The following is a 21,146-nucleotide window of genomic DNA, read 5'->3' as shown; positions in this document are numbered from 1 at the left end:
CTGATGGACGACCTCCAACATCAGCTAGGCCAAGGCGGGTCAGCGCTGCTCATACTAGTTGGGAACCAAGGGCACAGTGTGCCTAGATTAGGCCTTGGTTGGATCTCCAGACCAAGGGAATTTGGGCTTGTAGGTCACTGGGAACTGCTGGTACAGTCCACAGTACCTTATCACTTTACCAACTTTCTGAAACCTTTCATAACAGTACTAGAGGCAAAGCCCGATGTATCCAGGAATACAACGGGCGCTAGAGCTTGTCAGTGGGAAGAGGAAGGGGAGGAGTTGGCCAGTCTTTAAGGGCATGGGGTTGAATGTGTGTGTTGTGTGGGTGGTGTGGTGGCAAATGAGGGCATGGGTGTGGAGAGATGGGTGTCAAGAACCTGTGGTGTGGAATGTTGGCTGAGTGTGAGAGGAGAGGACTGACCTTTGGGAATTGTGGCATAGTGGTTACAGATGAGCTTTTCAGAGCCATGTCTTCAGATATGTGAAGGGGAAATCAGACTGGAGACTCTTCTTAGGGGGAAATTACATGGCAACCAATTCCTCCCAGTTCTGCATTCAACATCATTTCCCTTCTTGTCCCCCTGACCTAATACACATGGGGTAGTCACATTAAACAGGTGTCTACCCTGCTTCTTCTGTCTCCATTTTTTTACTGTTGATAAAATGTTATGTGGCAAAATGATTCTTTCATGGCTGCTCCTTAGAAGAAGAAGAGCTGGATTTTTGTACCCTGCTGTTTAGTACCCAAAGGAGTCTCAAAGTGGTTTACAAACACCTTTTCCTTTTGTCTCCCTACAATAGACAACCTGTGAGGGATGTGGTGCTGTGAGAGGTCTGAGTGAACTGGGAATGCGCTGCAGTGACCCAGCAGGCTTCAGGTGTCTCGAAGCAGTTTCCAATCGCCTTCCCTTCCTCTCTCCATAGCAGATTCTCCGTGAGGGTGGTGAGGTAGAGAGCCTCACTTGGAAGATGGCAACCCTAAGAGGAGGTCCCTCTGTGCACAGCAGTCTTGACCTTAGTCAGGTTTATGCACACCTAGGTGGTGTGGAATTCCAGAAGATGAATCTACACCAATCTGGCAACCTTACCTCCTCTCTGCAATGTTTTCTTGACCTAAAATATGTCAGGGGGTGCTAGGAAGCTGTGGGGGCATTACACACTTTTGAGACCCCACTTTCAGACTTCAAGGAATATGTTCAGACCAAGGACAGACAACCTCCAAGTGGGGCCTGGAATGGCTGCTCATCTCCAAATTATACAGACCAGTTCTGCAGGCAAAAATGGCTACTTTGGAGGGAGGATTGTGTAGCATTGTATCCTCCTGAGGTTTAGGGAAGCCAGTCTCCAGGTGGGGTCCAGGAATCCTCTGGAAGTACAGCTCATCTCTAGGCAGTTAGGCTGAAGGAAAAGCTTTTCCCCCTCTCATGCTCCCCTTCAAAAGGAATGCACATGGCCCCAGAATCCACTTGGTTGCTTGGCTGGAGATGTCTGCCCTTCTAAAGCCTGAGACCTACTGCTGGCAACTGCAGTCCCTGTTATTGTCTGCAAGGCCAGGTCGTTGCCTAATAAAGGTGGATCACCTAGTTTCACTGTCTACTTTCCTGTAAAACTAACTACACTTGAAATTCTGGGCCACTTATGTCTTTGAGTTCATAGGAGTTTTTATTTACCAGGCCAAGCTTGAAAAAAGTCACTTTAGTTCCCATGTCTCTCCGGCCATTTACTTGTTCACTATTTACAGTTTCAGGCTGTAAATATTATTTATTTAGATCTTCCTGAATTTTCCAGACTCGCAGGATTGATATTGGTCTGTCTGTCTGTCTGTATCTGCACCCCAAAATACAGTTGCAGGTAATTGCTGGCCAAAGCCCATAGCCCAGGAGGGACACACCCACAACCACTGCACCCCAACCACAGTCTGTGAGCCCCTATCATCCCCTCTAGATTGCTGCTCATCTCTAGATTATAATGATCAGCTCTGCAGGAAAAAATGGCTACTTTGGAGGCCGGACTCTGAGGTATTGTACAATTTTAAGGCCCTCCTCCAAACCTCCAGGAATATCTCCAACCCAGGGGTAGCCAACCTTCAGGTGGGGCCTGGAGAGCTCCTGGAATTACAGCTCATATGGAGAGTATAAAGATCAGCTGCCCAGGCAGAAAGGGCTCCTATGGAGTTTGGATATGGTTGAGGAGAAGAAACATTTAAGGTCTCCCACGCAGGCTGTTGTGGAGTTGAATCAATTGAGGCCTACTGCACTGGGTTGTTGTGCAGATGAAACAGGAGGCAAAAGAAGCTTTGCAACAGCTTCCAGTTTCACCTGCACAACAACCCTGTGTGGTAGGTCTCAAATCTGCAGAGAGTTGCTTGGCTGTTTCTTCCCTCCAGCAGCATGGCCGGTCACAGCAGTATTTTAAGTGAGAAGGGGCTTTTCTGTGGCCTCCCTGTCAGCCAACTGTTTGGCAGAAGGTGAAAGCTCCCCCCCCCCCAAAGGAAGGCCCACTCCCATTCCCTCAGACTCCCCTGCGTTGCTCTTGGAAACGCCTCCCTCCCCCCATGCAGGGCCTGTCAGAGACTCCTTCACAGCAGGGCTGAAGGGAGGGAGGGGGAGGGAACGCACTCTCCAGCCTCTTGCCAGCTCTTTCAGGGTTCTGAGGCAATTTACAGTTGGACATGACAGTTAGGTCAGCCTTGGGGCAAAAAGGGCTGGCACAGCCTGTCCAAGCCTCCGTTCTCATCCCCCTTGGCAGCCCTACTGACCTCCTCTCCCTGTAGTGGTCAGGGGCAGACAGGTAGCCATGTCTCCAGATTGCCCCTGGCTGGGCTTCTGATCCACCTGACAGAATTAGGATCCATGCCTCATTTTACCAACTTAACAAGAATATCATGTGGAACCTTATCAAAAGCTTTACCAGATAAACCATGTCCAGATAAGCTATGTCCACAGCATTACCCTAATCCAGCAATGTAGTTACTTTCTCGAAAAAAGTGATAAGGTTAGTTTGGTATTACTTTTTCTTGAGAAACTCGTGCTGAGTCTTAGAAATCACAGCTCTCAGTTCCAGCTGCTCAAGGACCGAGTGTTTGTTTATTTGTTCCAAAATTTTGCAGCTACAGATGTCAAGCTGACGGGTCGATAATTATCCGGATCCTCCTTTTCCCCTTTCTTGAAGATGGGGACAATATTTGCCCGCCTCCAATCGTCTGGCACCTCACCTATTCTCCAAGAAGTGTCAAAAATAATGGACAGAGGTTCAGAGATGACATCTGCAAGTTCTTTTAGTACCCTTGGATGCAGTTCATCTGGCCCAGAAGACTTTGTTTCATTTAAAGAAACTAAGTGTTTGTGGACTGCTCCAACAGTGATCCTAGGCCATCATTCCCATCCTCCGTGTTGTGTTACGTTTTTGCCACATTGATCACTATTTCCCTCATAAGAGAAGACTGAGGAGAAATATGAGCTAAGCAGTTCAGCCCTCTCTTATCATCATCTGTTATAATTTCACTTTCTTGTCCTCACAGTGTCTCTATTCTTTTTCTTGCTTGAAATATAAATAAAGAAGCCTTTTTTGTTTAGCATTTCTTGCTAGCCTAAGCTCATAAGTAAGTTAAAAGGTTGTTACTTCAAGAAACATACTTCACACACCCTTCGGTCTAGGTCTGTAAACCACTCTATGCTGTGTAATGTCACATTAGCACTATTGATTATTCTGAGGGAAGATAAGGTGAATTTCATTTGCTTGAGAACACAACTTCCTTACTTCTCAGGCGAAGATACAAAGAAAACAATAACTCCAGAGTACTTCAATCTTTCATATGCTTTCAAGGAGCAATAACCCGAAGGAAGCTAATAAAAAGTAATATTAGAAGCCTTTCACTGAATTATTTTTCCCCTCTCCCCCCCCTTTTTTCTTCTCCAAAGATATCTTTTTCTTGAATGCTACACAAAATAGAATTATTATGCCTATAAGAGTTCTTTTAAAAAATCAGGGAATTTCATTTTCTCTCTTCTTTGTGAAGATGCTTATGTAATTAGGCTTTTGTATTTCATGGAAGAAAGTTTATGGAATCTCGTCCCCATGTCTTTTCACCAGACAAAACACCGAATGACACCGAGTACATTGTCTTTTTTAGTGCCAGATAAAGTGTTGGGCCCAGCCTGCTATTTCCACAACATCTCACCTAATTCCCTTTGTTACTGTAATCCAAATCCTAGATGGCTTTATCCACTCAGATCTTGAGTCCTCGGCATAACTTTTTTGGTAGTCCAACTCTAAACCCTTTGGGTGGTCCAAAGCTTTTTTCAAATTTCTGATGAGAGGGTTTAGTGGTTAAAAGTGGCAGTTTCTAATCTGGCAAGCTGGGTTTGATTCCCTGCTTCTCCCCTTGCAGCCAGCTGCGTGACCTTGGGCCAGTCACAGTCCTGATAGTGTTGTTCTGACTGAGCAGTCCTGCCAGAACTCTCTCAGCCCCACCTACCACAAGGGTGTCTGTTGTGGGGGAAGAAGGGAAATTGCTTTGAGACTCCTTGGGGCAATGAAATATGATGTATAAAACCAGCTCTTCTTCTTCTGTTTGTTTCTCTTTTCCCTCAGATGGGTCATGCTTACTTGAATGAGTTTTGCTGCTCTTTCAAGAGTAATCTTTAGATCTGTTTTGAACTGCTGTAGTCAACTTTGTCCAGTGCTTTGAATCACTTTAGTATACAGTTGCCCTCCTTCAGGTTGGAAGGAGTCTCCTGAAATTAGAACTCATCTCCAGACTACAGAGACTACTTCTCCTGGAGAAAATGGATGCTGGACTCTATGGCATTGCACTCCATGGAGGTCCCTGTCCTCTCCAGGCTGCAAACCCAAATCTCCAAGAGCTTCCCAACCTAGATCTGGCAACCCTACTGACTGCAGTCTCTTGCCAGGATCTAGTGGGGACCTGGCAAACCTATTTTAGTGTACTGTTTTCTTTTTTTAGAAAAAGAGAAAGAGGGGGGAGGGGGAGAGGATGGGGGAGTGGAGGAAGGCATCAGAAGGCATCAGAAGGCATCAGTTCTCCTGGAGAAAACAGCTGCTTTGGAAGGGAACTGGCCCACCTACCACCAACCCATGCAACAGTGTCTACACAGGTCAGCACTATCCCTACCCAACCCCACATTTTCCGGAGGCCAGGTTGGCCAGGCTGTGGAGGGGTGGACATCTTACAAAGGCCTGGCTAGGAAGACTGGGGGGGCTGCCACCTTCCCCCCCCCACACACACACACATTTCCCAAAGGCTAGGCAGGGAAGGCCCAAGTGGGGCTACCTCCTTCCCGCCCCGTTCTCCGTATCTCCCAAAGGCCAGGCTGGATGGGAAAAGCCATGGGGGAATGCCTTTTTCTTTGCTTAGGTGAAGCAAACGTAGGTACGTGCACGGTGTGCCAAACATTTATGCCTAAGGTTTGATCTGACCAGTTTTCCCACCTAAAGGCTCCCATTTGGCAGAAGACCTTGTCTGTCGGCCCTCCAAAACCTGCCTCAGAACCTCAGCACCCCTTCTCGTTCCCAACAGACTCCCATATCGAATCCCGTTGGTTCATTCCCTTGCACTGATCCATGGTTCGAGCCCTGCCAAATGGTCAGATCCGGAGGCTCCTGTTCCTCCAGCACCGTCGTCTGGATCTAATTCGGCTGCAAATGAGGCATCTGACCTGCCTGGCTGACAATTTCATTTATCAAATGGTAGATGAACCCACAAGAGGTTCAGCCATACTGGACTTAATACTGACCATCAAGCAAGAGTTAGTGGATGAGGTGAAGGAGGTGGGGACCCTAGGGGGAAGTGACCATGTCCTCATAGAATTCCTTTTGAGATGGGGAGCCAAGGAAGCTTGTAGCCAGACGCGGATGTTGGATTTTCGTAGGGCAAACTTTAATAAACTCAGAGACATGATGAGTGTCATACCATGGAGGAGAATGCTGGAAGGGAAGGGAGCATGTGAAGGGTGGGCGCTACTCAAACAAGAGCTATTGCATGCTCAATCAATGACTATCCCAGAAAGACGAAAACACTGCAGGAGCTCTAAGAAGCCTATTTGGATGAACAGAGAACTTAAAGAGGAACTAAGAAAGAAAAGGAAAATGTTCAGGAAATGGAGGGAAGGACAGAGCTCTAAAGAAGAGTACCTACAGGTTACTAGGCACTGTAGATCAATTATCAGAAAGGCCAAAGCTGAGAGTGAGCTAAGATTGGCCAGGGAAGCCCATTGTAACAAGAAAAGATTTTTCAGTTATGTGAGGAGCAAACGTAAAGTAAAGGAGGCAATAGGCCCACTGTTGGGTGCGGATGGACAAACTCAAATGGAAGATGCAGAGAAAGCAGAAAGGCTTAGTGTCAGGATTGCTGCTGAACCCTGCCATGAGTTAGCATAAGTTTCTCCATGATTATTTGTTTGATCTTTTTCCTGCTTTGTTCTTAAGGCCCCAGGCCCATATATTATGCTTGCATGCTTGAAACCGAAACTATGTTGCTGCATCCTGTTATCACAGGGAGCTGTGAATTATTTGTCTTTTGAACCTCTCGGCCGGGTCTGCCTTTTGTAACCATAACATCTTATCTTGTCCGGAGACGACCAAGGACGTGCGAATTGTAACACTATGGTTTATGGCACCTGCAGCCTCCTTCCCCCCCTCCCTTGGGAACTTTCAAGTTTTAGGCGGGAGAACTGTATTGGTAAGGGGAGGCAAATCTGTCCTCAGGCAGATTTGACTTCTTTAGCTTAGGTGTATGAAGTAACTTCTCAAGTTTTAGGTAGCCCCAATTCAACAGTCACAGCATTGATCACCCTAGTGACAGGAAAAGGTCCCACAAACTTGGGACCCAATTTGCGGGACTTCTGTTGGCAGCGAAGGTTTTTTGTAGAGAGGTAGACCTGATCCCCCACAACCCACGCCGGAGCAGGAGCACGCCGCTTGTCTGCATGGGTCTTATAAGATTGTTTAGCCTCCTCCAGGCTGGAGACAATGGATGGCCAAGCTTCACAAATGTCTTTGGCCCATTTGGTCACATCAGGGGCCTGGTGGGAAACTAGATCCCAGGTGGGAGCCGCTAGTAGGTCAGTTCCATAGACCACCTTAAACGGGGACACCCCAGTGGAAGCATGAACCCCATTATTATAAGCAAACTCGGCGAAAGGCAGGAGGGAGACCCAATCGTTCTGCTGATGGTTGATGAAGCAGCGCAAGTATTGTTCCAGTATTTGATTCACTCGTTCTGTCTGCCTATTGGATTCTGGATGGTAGCCTGAAGTAAGGGCTTGTTCCACCCCCAACAAACGTAAAAGCTCCCGCCAGAACTTGGCAACGAACTGGGGGCCCCGATCCGAGAGCAATCTCCTAGGGATACCATGTAGTCTAAAAACGTGGGCAATGAACATGGAGGCAAGTTTGGATGCTGAGGGCAATCCCACGCAGGGGACGAAGTGAGCCTATTTCGAAAAAGCATCCACCACTACCCAAATCACGTTTTTTCCCTGGCTCAGGGGCAAATCCGTTATAAAGTCCATTGTTACATCGGACCAGGGACAGGAGGGGGTGGGCAGGGGCTGCAGTAATCCCCGCTTCCTGCCCCCCAGCAGTTTGGAAGCGAGGCAGGTGGGGCACCCTTGCACGTATTTCTCCACATCCCCCCTCAGTGATGGCCACCAATAGTGTCTCCTGACCAAGTGCAGGGTTTTTACAAAACCAAAATGCTCCGCGCTCTTTGCATCGTGGCACAACTTCAAAACCTCTCCCCGTGCCGCGGCGGGGACGTAAAGGCACTCGTCTTTGAAAAATAGGCCCCCCTTGTCGATCAGGGCGGGCCGCAGTGTAGTAAACTCCACGTCCTGTAGAACCTCCTTCTGGACCCACCCTCCAGGTACTGGACTGCCCCCTTTTGTTTTGCTGCGAGTTACGGCAGCCAACCCCAATTGGGCGGGCGTGAACACCATGTCCACCAATGGGTCTCGTTTGCTGTTGTACTGCAGCAAGCGCGAACGGGCGTCTGCTAAAAAGTTCAGTTTGCCAGGTAGATGCTTAAGGGAGAAGTTGAACCGGGAGAAAAACTCCGCCCACCGCATTTGCTTAGCGGACAAGGAGTAGGGCTTTTTGAGCGCCTGCAGGTTTTTGTGATCCGTCCAAACCACCGCAGACCCTTCCAGCCAATGCCTCCAAGTAGCGAGGGCCAGTTTCACTGCCGCCGCCTCCTTTTCCCAGGTCGCCCAGTTGCGCTCGGGACCCAAAAACTTCTTAGATAAATAGGCAAGAGGGTGCAACTTCCCATCCTCCCCTTCCTGGAGGATCACGGTCCCCATGGCCACGTCCGAAGAGTCTACTTGCACCGTGAATTGCTTGGCTGGGTCGGCGTGGGCTAGCACTGGTTCAGACGTGAAAAGGTGCTTCAGTCTCTCAAACGCTCCCTGGCAGAGCGGAGACCACTGGAGTGGGGCGCTCGGTCTACTTGCCGCTTTCCCCCCCTCCTTGGTCTTTAGCAAGTCTGTCAGGGGTAGGGCCACTTTGGCGAAGTTGGGGATGAATGTTCTGTAGAAATTGGCGAACCCCAAGAAGCTCTGGAGTTGTCTACGCGTTTTGGGTGGCTCCCAGGCCAATAGGTCCCTCACTTTCCCCGGATCCATCTCAATCCCTGCCTTGGAGACTCTGAAACCCAGGAACTCCACCGCCTCCCGATGGAACTCGCATTTGGACAGTTTGGCAAACAGCTGGTGCTGGACTAGTTTCACGTGCTCAGCGAGCTTGTCTGAATACACCAAAATGTCATCAATGTACACCCTTGGTACAATAAATCATGCATAATTTCGTTTATCATATTCATGAACACGCCCGGAGCGCTGGCGAGGCCGAACAGCAAGACGGTGTACTCAAATTGGCCCAGGGGGGTGTTGAACGCCGTCAGGTACTCATGACCCCTCTTTATACGGACCCGGTAGTAAGCTTCCCTCAGGTCTAACTTTGTAAAAATCCTCGCCTTTCCCAAGTGCCCTAACAAGTCTTTGATGAGCGGCAAGGGGTAGGCGTTGCAGGTGGAAACGGTGTTCAGCCCGCGGTAGTCCGTGCAAAGGCGGAGGGAACCGTCTTTCTTTTTCATGAAAAGAACCGGGGCTGCCAGGGGGGAGGTGGCAGGCCGAATGAAACCTCTAGCCAGGTTTTTGTCCAAGAACTCCCTGAGCTCCTTCATCTCCCGCGGACTCATGGAGTACAATTTGGCTTTGGGTAGAGGCTCCCCCTTTTTTAGTTCGATCGCACAGTCTGTCTTGCGATGGGGGGGCAGCTGATTGCATTCTGCTTCCGCAAACACATCCTCAAACCCTCGATACTCCTTCGGGAGCGTTGGCACCCCAGTCCTGGCTACCGCGGCCACAGCCAACCCATCCGGATCCGGTGGGGGCCGCTGGTGCCGCTTACATCCCGGAGAGGAGAACTTTACAATCCCTTTTTTCCATTTCACCGTGGGGTCGTGCTTTCGCAGCCAGTCCAGACCCAGCACGCAAGGGAAGGCGGAATGGGGGGCCACCAGGGGTTGAATCTGCTCCCAGTGTTTATCAATGTCCAGGTCCATGGGGAGTGTTTTTACTGTTGCTTCCCCCCCGGGGCACACTCCCCGTCAAGCTGGGTAATGGGTAGGGGCTCCCTCAAAGGCACCTTTCCCACCCCCAAAGTCTCGGCCAGCGCTGGGCTCACCAGGGTTTTGGTGCAGCCCAAGTCCACGATACAGCGCATCCCCAACTGTTTCCCCGAGTTGGGTTCCGTGAGGGTGGCAGGCAAAAGAACCAAAGGAGAGTCACTCACCGAATGTTTGCCCCTGCCTTGGACCTGCCGGCGGGGCGCCTTCACAGCAGGTCGTCTTCGTTTCCCGATGGCTCTCCTGAGTGCGATCCGTCCTCCGGACCACTGTCGCTGGAGTCACCCACCACGGGCTCCACCCCCGCCGGGGCCAGTAGGGACTTGACGGTCTTTTTGGGAACTGATTTCTTCGTCCCCGATCCTCGAACTGGTGCCCCTCCGGACGGCTTGGTTTCGGCTGAGCTCACGCCCCCCTTTTTGGTTGGGCATTGGGCAAGGAAGTGGCCGGCCTGGCCGCAACCCAGGCCGCAACCCAAGGCGGCGAAACCGCTCGCTGGAATCCACCTTGGCTTTCGGTTTTGGGCTTTTTCGGGGTTGAGGTCTTTCCTCCCACCTTCTCCTTGCTTCCACTGAACTCGGCTGCTCTGAGTAGGCGGCCTTCCATCTCCCCGGCCAGGTGCACCCAACCCATCACGGTCGCTGGGTCGTCCAGGTGGAGGCATTTGCTGGCCAGGTTCCCGGAGAGTCCCCCCACGAAAGCATTCACCCTCTGGGGTTCCGTCCAATCCGACACCGCCGCAGACAATTTCCTGAACTCCCGGGCATACTCTGCCACCGTTTTCGACCCTTGCTTGAGTGCCTTGAGCTGCTTTTCTGCTGTCTACCTCTCGAACGGTTCCACATACATCAGGCTCATGGTTCTCAAGAAGTGATTGTAGTTTCGCACCGCCCTCGGTTTGTAGCGGTAGAGATCCATGAACCACTTTGCGGCCTCTCCCTCCAAGCACTCGCCCACGAACCGGATGCGTTCGGCGGCGTCTTGGAACGTAAAGCCCATGTCTATCATGTAGGCTTGGAGGTGGACCAGGAATCCCCGGAAAGCCGCCGAGTCTCCCGAAAAGCGAGCCTTGAATTTGTAAGTGCTCCGCATTTCAACTCCACAGAGATGGGGAGGTAGACAACCAGGACCCCAATCCCCCACCGGACGTGCTCCACAGGGGCGCGGGCGCACCCCGCGCCCCACTCCCGCGGCTGCTCCTGCTGCTGCCGCCACTCCTGCGGCGCCAGCCACCGCCGCCCCGCCGGCAGCGGCCGCTGCGCCGGCCGCCACCAGCGCTCGCGCTGCTCCGGCTCCGTCGGCCCCGGCCTGGGCCTCTCCTCGAACCCCCACCGTCTGGCTGCGGCACCTCCGAGGTCCACCTCTTCGTCCTCCTCGTCCGAGAAGTGCGCCGCCACCTCCGCTGCTGCCAGGGCCGTGGCTTCGGCCCCAGCCGTGGAGCCTTCAGCCGCCACCAAGCGTTCTCGAAGGGATGGGTGCCCCCCCGAATGACGACTGCTTGGCCCTCAGGCGTCCGCCTTCAGCTCCCGCAACAGGCGCCTCGCCTTGCGCTGCGATTCCGGTGCCAGCTCTCCCGACACCGCGTGCAGCCAGTTGGTCACCCGGCTGATCCTCTGTTGCAGCTCCTGCACTTCTAGGGTCGCCGCCATTCCACGGTCTGGGACCCCCGCGGTCAGTTTGTCTGGCCACAGCTCATCCCCGGTCAGGTGGTCGTACTTCGACAGCCGCCTGCGCTCGGTGATGTGTCTCTCCAGGAACTCTGAGTGCCCCAGAGTCGCTTCACTCAAGGCTCTTGCCATTCCCGAGCCAAACGAGCCCGATGCGGCCAATTCGTCTTGAGTGTAATCCCCGTACAGGTCCTCGTCCTGCTCACCATAGGTATTGCCTTCGTCCTGCATGTTGGCAGGCGAAAGGTGTTGTGAGATTTGACTTAATGTCAAGCGTTGCAAGAACTCACAACAATGCTTCTTTAATAAAGAAAGCGTTTATTGTTAAGTTGGTAAAATGAGGCATGGATCCTAATTCTGTCAGGTGGATCAGAAGCCCAGCCAGGGGCAATCTGGAGACATGGCTACCTGTCTGCCCCTGACCTAGTTTCCTTTTTTGACCAAGTAACAAGCTTGCTGGATCGGGGAAATTCGGTTGATGTCATTTACTTGGATTTTAGTAAAGCTTTTGACAAGGTTCCCCATGATGTTCTGATGGATAAGTTGAAGGACTGCAATCTGGATTTTGAGATATCCAGCTCAACCTCCTTTTCCCGGCTCAACCTCCTTTTCGCCAGGCTGAACATTCCCAAGTCCCTCAACCTATCTTCATAGGGCTTGGTCCCTTGGCCCCAGATCATCTTCGTCACTCTCCTCTGTACCCTTTCAATTTTATCTAAGTCCTTCTTGAAGTGAGGCCTCCAGAACTGCACACAGTACTCCAGGTGTGGTCTAACCAGTGCCGTGTACAATGGGACTATGACATCTTGTGATTTTGATGTGATTGCCTTTTTTACCGCTTGCTCATGTTTAGTTTACAATCCACAAGTACCCCAAGGTCTCGTTCACACAATGGGACATTGATTGATTGAGAATGCAATAGCTCTTGTTTGAGTAGCGCCCACCCTTCACATGCTCCCTTCCCTTCCAGCATTCTCGTCCATGGTATGACACTCATCATGTCTCTGAGTTTATTAAAGTTTGCCCTATGAAAATCCAACATCCGCGTCTGGTTACAAGTTTCCTTGGCTCCCCATCTCAAAAGGAATTCTATGAGGACATGGTCACTTCCCCCTAGGGTCCCCACCTCCTTTACCTCATCCACCAACTCTTGCCTGTTGGTCAGTATTAAGTCCAGTATGGCTGAACCTCTTGTGGGTTCATCTACCATTTGATAAATGAAATTGTCAGCCAGGCAGGTCAGAAAGTTGCATGACTGAGGACGCTTCGCAGAGTTAGTTTCCCAGCACACATCTGGGAAATTGAAGTCACCCATGATGACAAGGTCCTGCCGTTTGGATATTTTCTCAAGCTGCTCACAAAGTGCAGCATCCACATCCTCTCGTTGGTCAGGCGGTCGGTAGCAGACACCAACCACCACACTGTTTGTTTTCCCCTCGCTTATTTTCACCCAGATGCTTTCCACTGTAGATATGCTGTCCTTCACTAGAATTTCCTGACAGGTAAGCCCTTTCCTCACATACAGTGCCACTCCTCCACCTCTTCGATCTATTCTGTTTTTTCTGAACAGTTCATATCCATCCACCATTACATTCCAGTCATGAGAATCATTCCACCAAGTTTCTGTGATGCCTACTAATCATACCTTTCCATCAGCATGAGAAGTTCCAGCTCTTCCTTCTTATTGCCCATGCTTCGGGCGTTAGTATAAAGACATCTGAATCCTTTTACTTTTGGTTCCCTATGAGCTGGCCTTGCCGGTTAGGCTGCCCCCAATCGTTCTCCTTCCTTACACTCCCTATGTTTATCATCTCCTTCCCCTTGTGGCTTCAGTTTAAAGCTCTCCTAATGAATCTCCCCAGGTTCCTGCCAAATACATTCTTCCCCAGCTTCGATATGTAAGTTAATCTCAGAGGAAGTGTTGTAAGTCTCAGAAGATGTGGTTGGTCACTGGGTGAGAGAGGATGCTGGGTTTGATGGGCCAGTGTGGCTTGTAGGACCTTCCCTTTTGAAGAGGAAGGGGAAGCAATGCCTCAGCTGCACCCAGAGTTTCCAGTGGGAAGTTCTGCCCTCAGCCAATCTGTAGAAGGTGAAGCTTCATGTGGCCTTCAAAATGGCAACTCCCAGCTATGGTGCCTTTATCCCCGTAATAAGACTTAAAAAGAAAACAACTCACCCAAGGACGGTGGGAGGGCAGTGTTCTTAGGATCCAAATAGTAGATTGGCAAGATGGTTTTCACTTTCACCCTAGGTGACTTTTGGGATGGTTGGTTGCCAAGTCGTAGAACCATGATAGTAAATGCAGTAAGTAAAGCTATCAATAAGTACACTGCAAACATTAATAGTTACGTTTATTCTTCAGTTCACATTCAGGTTGCCATTGAAAGGAGGGAGAGAAGCCTTATCTAAAGAGGACTTTATCACAAATGGCCAGCTTGTGTATGGAAGTAGGAGGACCCTGTTTCTACCGGAGACACCTGTAGAGATGTGTGACTCCATGAGGAGCCATGTGCAGAGACGGAGAGAACAAAGAGCTCAGAGAAGGAAGAGAACAGCTCTCAAGTTAAGCACAAACAGAGGCAGTCCATTCAAGGAGATAATGATTATACACACTGAGAGCAATGTATCCCCCCCCCCCCAAAGTCCAGGCACGTTGAGTCATTCACTCTAGCAGTGGAAAGCCAAAATAGGACAGCGAGGGGTGCTTTAAGAATGCAACACGTAAAATAAAGCCAATCTGGTTCTTTTAAAAAACAAATCCCCTAAAGAAGTACTAGTAGTTGAGAGATTGGGGGGCAGTCATGAACAATGTGTTGAGCAATGGCTAGGGTTTCTCCAGTTGTGTGAGAATCAAAACGGCAAGGCGGTAGAATTTGTGTTATAAGCGGGGTATGTCCCCCCACACACACACACATATACACACACACTTATTTTATTGTTCCACTGATGTGTTAAATTGAGTCCTGGGTATTGAGAAGGAACATGAATACTGGAATTATAGCTGCAAGACTATTTGATTTTCATCTTAGATCCTTAGTGTGGGTGACATGCTGGTACTTGATGTGCTTGAGTGAAATACATGTTATTTGTAAGCTCTGATGCAAACACTGAGAAGAAATGCTTTTTTGAAGCACACCTTTGGGCAGTCTTGCTGATAGTTTCTTGTCTGGATCCTGGTGGAGAGTTTGAAGAGACTCCAGGTGACTATCAATAGGTGGTCCTTTTTATACTCTTATTTACACAAGACTTATCTGCATGGTTCACACATTACTTAGGAATACATTGGTAGCCAATAGGTTTTGTTAATGCATGCACTAACATTATGAAACAGCTTAAGGTGATGGAAATAGTTTTTCCTTCATCTTCCATGACAGTAGATCAGGTGAGTAGCCTGTGAGGTCCTTGTTGCGGCTTCCCCCATTGCCATCCTCTGTGTCTTGCTCTAGCCGTTTCACTTCCTTCTTCCCCTCACAAAGCTCCTTGGAGTACCATGGAGCTTGCTTGAGAAAAGGGCAGATAGGGCACTGAGAAGCAATCTTGTTGATAGCAGGCATTAGGCAGGACTGCCAGTCCTCCACCAAAGCCATTAACAACTCTTTGGAGGGCATAGGGACCTGTAGAGCAGGGGTAGTCAACTTGTGGTCCTCCAGATGTCCATGGACTACAATTCCCATGAGCCCCTGCAAGCATTTGGCACAGGGCTCATGGGCATTGTAGTCCATGAAAATCTGGAGGACCACAGGTTGACTACCCCTGCAGTAGAGCATTCAGTCAGCCCTAAGACTCCATAAGACTTCTCAGGCTGACTGATATATACCTGTTGCCCATTCAGGGAGGGGGTGGTACCCTCAGCCGGGCCTTGAGTGCATGGTGGTCTGATCATTACTCGCCATGAGATCCACCTTTACCCTGCACCAAAGATCAATTTTGAGGGTATGGCCAGCCTGATGGGTGGGGCCTGCAACAAATTGTGAGAACCCTGGTGTTGCCATGGCTGACACCAGGTCCGAGCTAAATCCCAGGCACGGTGAATCTGCATGGACATTGAAGTCACTCAGGATTATAAGCCTGGGAAACTACAAAACCCAGGTGGCCACCGCCTCCAGCAGGCCTGATAGGGCCTCTGGTGGTACAGTAGGCAAATGGTACACCAACCAGATGGCCAGGCTCTCAATCGAATCTCACAAAGGCTGACACATTCCACCCCTGGGATCAACGGTGTGGGGAGAGCCCTGTAGGAGTAAGCCTCCTGGACAAGGATTGCCTCCGGCCCTCCCCTACCATAAAGCCATGACTGATGAAGGACTGAGAACTCAAGTGGGGCCGAATCTTTCAGGCCAACATTCAGGTCTCAGTCATACACGCCAGGTCCACCTCATGCCTCGCAAGATAGTCCTGAAGATCGAGGGTTTGTTGTTAATAGACCTGGCATTACAAATGAACAGGCACACGACCCTCTTAGACCCGAATATGTTGCTGTCCCCCTGTTATGGAACCTCCTCCCACCGCTATTTCTCCTCTGGCCCAGAATCATCGGAATCCCCTTTCCAGGTAGGGCCCCCACAAGGTCCCCTTCCCACCTCCCCCCACTGATGACCTGATAGTGAAAGCTGAGCCAGCAATAGGGAGGCCATTCCCCTAATCCTATCCTATCCTTAGCCTAACTACAATCTACCCAGCTGCATTAACTACCCTCTAACACCACCCAAACGAAGCCCTCCCTCTTATCCCACCCCCTTCCCTAACCTAATCCACAACAACAGGCTAATCCCCGCTGCACTCATGCATAGGATCAAAACTATACCAGGGGCTGTCTTGATCTCTTCATCCAGTAACCTAATCTACGCCTTAAAGAAAAAAACCCTCCCGAAACCAGCTTATCTCCTATTGCATTGTAGGAAGCCAGGCTGGAAGGGAGATTCCCCCTATCATCTGCCGTTTTCTTAGCAGCCCTTCCTCCCTTGTCCACTCCAGAGTCCTCCTTTGTGCTTCATTTGTTTTTCCTCCCTCCCTTCCTGGCTCTGCTTCCTTCCCTCTCTTGTTCTGCTCTCGCTGTGTGCTCCTCCCCCAGTTCAACTCACTTTCATTTTTGACCTCAAACTGCAGCCATGATACTGGTTTTCCTGAATTCCATCAGCTGATCTCCTGCAATCTTTCAAATCATTCAAATTTTATTTATTTATTTTTCTTAAGCCTAAACATTTTGTGCCAACTTTAAAAAAAATGAAACATCTCCATTTATGAATCCAAACTTGTGGACTTTTTGATCCACGCTGCAGGGCCAGGCGTAGAATTTAGTGCATAGGTACTACATGGAAACAATTTTTAGAGGGACAGTAGACAGAGGGCACTTAGGACAGCAGGCAGAAGGCCACATCCCCCATGGTGATTTTATTGACATGCTGGGGTGTTGATGGGGATATTTTCATTCTGCGAAAGATAGGGGGGGGGAGTTTTATTTTACATGATGGCATGCACTAGAAAATGAGGCATTAACTGATTGCTGATATTCGTGTAATGTTCAGTAATAAAACTGTCATATGAATCAAGCTCAATTTGTTATTTCTGCTACATTAACTGTGCACAGTGTTTTATTATGTTCTGCCAATACAACTGTGCCAATTGACCAATAAATACAGGAATAAAATATAGCTTTTAAAGGACTGTATGAGAAAGTAAAGAACTTTCTGTTTCATAAAATGGGCATTTCTGACAGGGAAGTTCTTTATGAAAAGTGGAACTGTAGAAATTTTATAACAGTAGGGGGGGGGAGTGCTCTTAGATATAGATGCTATTGTCCCCATAAACTGGCATAATTGAAAAGGAAGCAAGAAACAAAAATGGATTCCTCAAAGAAATCTGATATGTTTATTGCACAAAGCTTGATATACATATTGAGAAGCTGCTCCTTGGAGACTTTTTAATTAGGAACAGGGATGCTGTTTTTTTTTGCTTCATCCTGAAATAATCATTGATGCTACATGGTATATAATTTGCGAACCTTGTCAATGACCTGATCCTTTCCTTCTCTTATTCTGCTTGCTAAGTTGCTTTCTGCAAAGCAGTAATGGAACTCCAAATAGCTCAGCAGGAAGACGTGAAAGTCTGAAGAAGGGGGAGGGGGGAGACCTGGAAATGTTCCAGTGGAGAAGGGGGGAGGGGAAACTATTCTCTACTCTTCCCCACTGGATGGTTTTCAGTTTTTCCAAGGGAAAAGGGAGGGGGGACCCAACATTTTGGGGAGCACTAGAGGCATAAAACCCACCCTAATATAGAATATTTTCCTCTCTTTTTCCCAACTGACCACCATACGAAGGCACTGCCTTCCCCCAGCCCCTTCCTTTCTCTTTGAGCCAAAAATGGGTTTGCCAGTTCGGGTGAGTAAAATCTAACATCTGCTCATCCCAGTCAACTTGCGGTTTGTGGGAGCCCAACCAGTGCATGCCGAACAGGACAGCAAAACGAGCAATGCGGGCAACTCTTAATGAAATCCGTTCCCAGTGGGCCCCTATGCTCATAACTCGGTGAGCTGGGGTGTCTGTGATCTCCCCCCCCCATTGGGGCCCCATCAACTGGCACATGAGGGGTTTATTCAGGGGAAACATTTCCACTCCCAGCCCCCTCACTAGTTCTCGTTGGATTAAAGACGTGGAGCATCCAGAATCCACACATATGTGTACTTCCATCTGGGACCCCTCCTCCTCATTCAGGAGTTTTGCCAGGAGGAAGGATGGGTGGTATAATCCAGTGGGGAGGAGCTGGGGTGCCTTTTAGTATGACTCGCCGTAGGGCATTATTTATTTATTTGAATTTTTTAAAATTTATTTATCTAGTGGAGTGGGCCATTGTCATTTCCCAGAGTTGATGGAGACGGGAGGCAGTCCCGGACCGGGGCAACCGGGGGCTCGTCTTCTTTGCTCCCAAATTCTGCTCCCCTGGGATGCAAATAGGGGCGAAAATCCCGTGCGGCTCGCTTCCAGCATTCAGGGTCCCCGACAGGCCATGGGGGGTGGGGGGTTTCAGTGTATAGGAATGGTTTGGGTTTAGGCGGGGCGGCCCGGGGGTCCGTTGCTTTACCGCGGCGGGTGCTGGGCCATCTCTTGGGGCGCTCCATGGCAAAGTGCCCCTCCCCATATTTTAGGTCCCAGTAGCGCCATACTCTCGATCAAGGCCCTGTCCAGTCCCTTCTTGAAGGCTTCCACATTCTGTTCGTCATTCAACGTCATCAGCTTGCTGACATTGGCCACTGAGCACCCCTACTGCTGGAGGCGCTTGAGACTCTCTCACACCTTCATCTCTCTGATCGGGTCTTGAAACCAGGTGGTGAGAGCTTCCCTAAACAGAGCCAGGCTGGTCGTGCTTGGGACCCCAGCCATGTTTTGGTCTACGCACCACTCCGCCACCACACCTTCCAAATTGGCCTCCAGGGTGCACACAGCGTCAGTTTCAGTTAATGTGGCCCCTCAGTCTGCTAGGAAACCCTTCAATTGCAGCAGGAAAAAACCCAACTGGTCAGCTGTCCTGTCAAAGCATGTGTTGAAAACCCTTCCAGCCGTGGGACTGGTGCGAGGAAGCCTTTGAAATGCAAGTTGAAAGCAAGGGGAGGGGTGCTCCGAGCCTCATGAAGTTGCCAGAATCAGGCGAGAGCCCTGGAAGCATTGGGAGGAAGAATATGGAAACCGGGGCAGGAACCAGGGGTTCATGACAGGTGGCCAGATGGGGTGGAGGGCAGAGGACAGGGCAGGCTCAGTTGCTGGGCAGGTGGAAGCTGGATGGCAGCTGCAGAGGCAGAGGGGTGAGGGTGTGTCAGGCTTCGGGTAGGCGGGCTTCAGGCTGGCTGCTGGTGCCCCTGGCCCTGGTGGCATTCCGTCTCTGGTGTTTTGTGCAGCATGGCTTATGGTGCTGGGAGCCGCAGAGACACATTGTTCCTGCGCTCTGGGGCACCGCCACCACCGCCACCACCTCATTGCCACCTGCGCTGCCTCTGCCATGGCGTATGCCCGCGTCTCCTCTCCGCCATTTGCTGTGCGGCTGTGGGGGCCACGGGTAGCTGCTGCACCACCTGTTAGGTAGTGGACCTGGCATTGCATCAGTGGCAGCAGCGACCCCTAGGAGGGCTCTCCGCCAGAGGGCTCTCCGTGCATCAGTGGTGGGAAGGAGCCAATGTGTGTTCATGGCTAGCAGGGGAGAATCGGATGAAATTGCTCTGCCTTGTTAAGATGATTCAGTCTTTGGGACTGTGTGGTTGGGTAAAGGCACCTAGTTCTTAACCAACCAACCTGGTGTCCGTATCTGTAGGGCCTGTGAGAACCTGTGTGCCAGCTGCATCCCTCAATACATCACATTTCAGGTTGTCCACAAAACCTTTTCTTGTAAATGTTCTACTCTGTATTTTGGATACATCCTGTTGTCATCTAAGTCCTGGTTTGGCACTAGTAACTGTTCATACGGACTTTGTTTTTGGGAAGTACGGTGTTTACACTTGAGTGGCTCCCCCCCTTCCCCTCCATCCTTCCTGTTTTGCTTTTGAAAATTGATGTCATTCTCAGCCAATTTCTGTATCCTCATTTTACTTTATTTTACCCCAGAAAACATTTCCCCCTTTCCTGAAATATCTTATGTTTTCCTAAATGTCTTTCCTTGGTGTCTTTCCTGCAATCTATTGTGAATTTATTCATTTGGTTTGTTTATTCTAAAAATCATCTGGTCCAAATGATCTTGATGTCGCATGAAATGCTGAAATACTGTGAAATGAGTTTGAGCCCAGTTCAGTGAAAGCCACCTGGCTGAAGACTGCAGTCCTGCACATGGTTACCTGGATGAAATACCCCTGAAGCTAGTGGAGCTTACTTCCAAGTAGACATTCACAAGAATGAACTGAAAACCCTATTTGATTCAGTGGTATTTGTTTGTCGTGACAAATTTTAATAGGGCAATGGTTCAGTCCAGTGGCACTTTGAAGAACAACTAAGTTTAATTCTGGGAATGAGATTTTGTGGGCATGCACGCATCTTCAGAGGCACAAAAGTTTATACCCAGAATTAATCCTCACTAGCCTAATTTTTTTATTTTGCTTCACACTAACATGGCTACCCAACGGGAATCTAAATCTAAAGGTAGATAATAATGTTTGGAAGCACCCTGTTTTTAACAGCTGGAGAATGATGATGTGTTTGTTTATTCTAATAGATAAAACCTATGTAGTGAAAATGCAAGTCCTGATTTTAGATTTCAGTCTTGGATCAGCTCACTCCTGCATTCAAATTTTAGTTGCAAAATTTCCTCTGCAGAAATGAAATTACCAGCATGAAGCAGGCATGTGTCTCCTGAAGATGTCTGACCAATATCGGACCAGGCAGGTAGCTTGGATTTGAGTTCCTTTTGGAGCCCTTTGCCTTCTGCTGTTTGGGTTTGCAATGGATACCCCCGAGTGTGAGGCTTCCATTTGTATCCGTTGCCAGAGCTGTTCCTTGGGGGCTCTTTAGAAGCTGGCTGGCACACCAGGCAGTAGCCAGGCTGCTGTAATGGGTTTCAGCAGCAGTTTCTCCCTATTGTTTAACAAATTTTTAATATATACATTAAAAATGAATTAATTCCCATCCATTTGTGAAACCCTTCCAGGGCAGTCAAGAAATCCTGGCTGAGAAAGCCCTGAGTTTAAGAAATTCCTGGATGTGAAGAGGATGTGTCTTTGCTTTTGAGAGAAACAAAACTGCCTCCGGGGAGGGCGGTATATAAATAAATGAATGAATGAATGAATGAATGAATGAATGAATGAATGAATGAATGAATGAATGAATGAATATCAAGATCATTTTTATGCATAGTGA

General features: G+C 49.5%; 1 protein-coding gene across 10 annotated transcripts in view; it reads left to right on the top strand.

Moving 5' to 3' along the window:
* The window catches only part of CDH18 (cadherin 18), a 902,365-nt gene that overhangs the window by 535,692 nt on the left and 345,527 nt on the right, over positions 1-21,146 (top strand). The gene's annotated exons all lie outside the window — the stretch shown is intronic.

The sequence above is a fragment of the Paroedura picta genome, chromosome 9, assembly GCF_049243985.1.
Source record: "Paroedura picta isolate Pp20150507F chromosome 9, Ppicta_v3.0, whole genome shotgun sequence".
Classification (NCBI taxonomy): domain Eukaryota; kingdom Metazoa; phylum Chordata; class Lepidosauria; order Squamata; family Gekkonidae; genus Paroedura; species Paroedura picta.
The sequence above is the reverse complement of the archived record's forward strand: the minus strand, read 5'-3'. Positions and strand labels throughout refer to the sequence as shown.